Genomic DNA, 1,267 nt, shown 5'->3' with positions numbered 1-1,267 from the left:
TTGGCAATAATTAGGCGCGCACACACACAAAGTATGTGCATGCGATCTGCTCGCTTTCCATACAAGACACTCGCATAACGAGCCAGCTGGTAGTGGAAGGTCTGGGAATTAATTGCTTCAATTGAAATTTTCGTTTTGCAAATCGAGTCGTGCTACTCGCGTTCACGATTTGTACGAGTTTCGCCGTGAAAATTTAAAATTGTGGCGCTGAACTTACGAAAGGAACGGATTGGTTTTGTGTAGAAATATATGTTGCTTTGGGGAAAGCTGCTTCTGTTCATGAATCAATAAATCTTGTAGTTAGTACGCTTTCGATCTAATGACTTCATGCAATGTTCGTTTCGTTTTCTAGTCTACTTATTTGTTACCTTACCATAAGAATTTTATCTTTATGTATGCTTTCGAGATCATTTGGTTTTAATTTTCTGGATTTTATGTTATGAGATTTGACTATCATGATTATATCGATAAAGTTCATCAAACAAATCAGAAAATATATATAAAAATTAGAAAATATTTAATATATATTTCATATAGATTAGAAAAAGGTATCTGAATAGTCAATTCTCGATCGTATTACTAAACCTCGATATTCAGGCAGTCATGTTTAACACTTATGTGCTTAAGATGACTACTCACGCTGTATACTAATTTTTTATTAAATATATGGCTACAGTATATATCTTGTAATCTTTGTACACATTTTCAGATCAGCTTCAGACTTTACCAACATTATCACGACAATCGTGTCTCATCACAGTGTTAATGAAATTTCGGAATTTTTTATGTAACACATACAATACGAACATAAAAGTTTTCTATGCTAAATGTTCAAATACTTTCTTACTGAAGCAATGTACTTCATCCTGATTGAAAACTTAGAACTAGGACATTTAGAACGTGTTGCAAATTACCAATCAGAATGTCTTGCGTGCATATGTGGCTAGCGCATGCGGTGTCAGTCCGTAACCGGGCGTCACATGCGACCCCTTCAGATGCGGCTTGGGTTTTGGCTTGCTATAACTCCGATAATTATGTTACCAATGCGTCGAAGGACAAAGAGCTCTCGAACGACGTGGATGGCTCGCGAACGAGAGCCAGAAGAGAGATGGTTGCTTGGTAGCCCAGCTGCCGGTAATCCTCCCTTTGTAATTTGCCTCCGTGACCCCTCGCCCCACCATTTTGCCAATGGCGTCGATCCTACGTTGGTTTCTTTCTAAAAAAAAAAAAAAACAAAAAACAAAAAAAAAAAAAAAACAACACCACA

The sequence above is a fragment of the Bombus impatiens genome, unplaced genomic scaffold (genome assembly GCF_000188095.3).
Source record: "Bombus impatiens unplaced genomic scaffold, BIMP_2.2 scf_0673, whole genome shotgun sequence".
Lineage (NCBI taxonomy): Eukaryota > Metazoa > Arthropoda > Insecta > Hymenoptera > Apidae > Bombus > Bombus impatiens.
The sequence above is the reverse complement of the archived record's forward strand: the minus strand, read 5'-3'. Positions refer to the sequence as shown.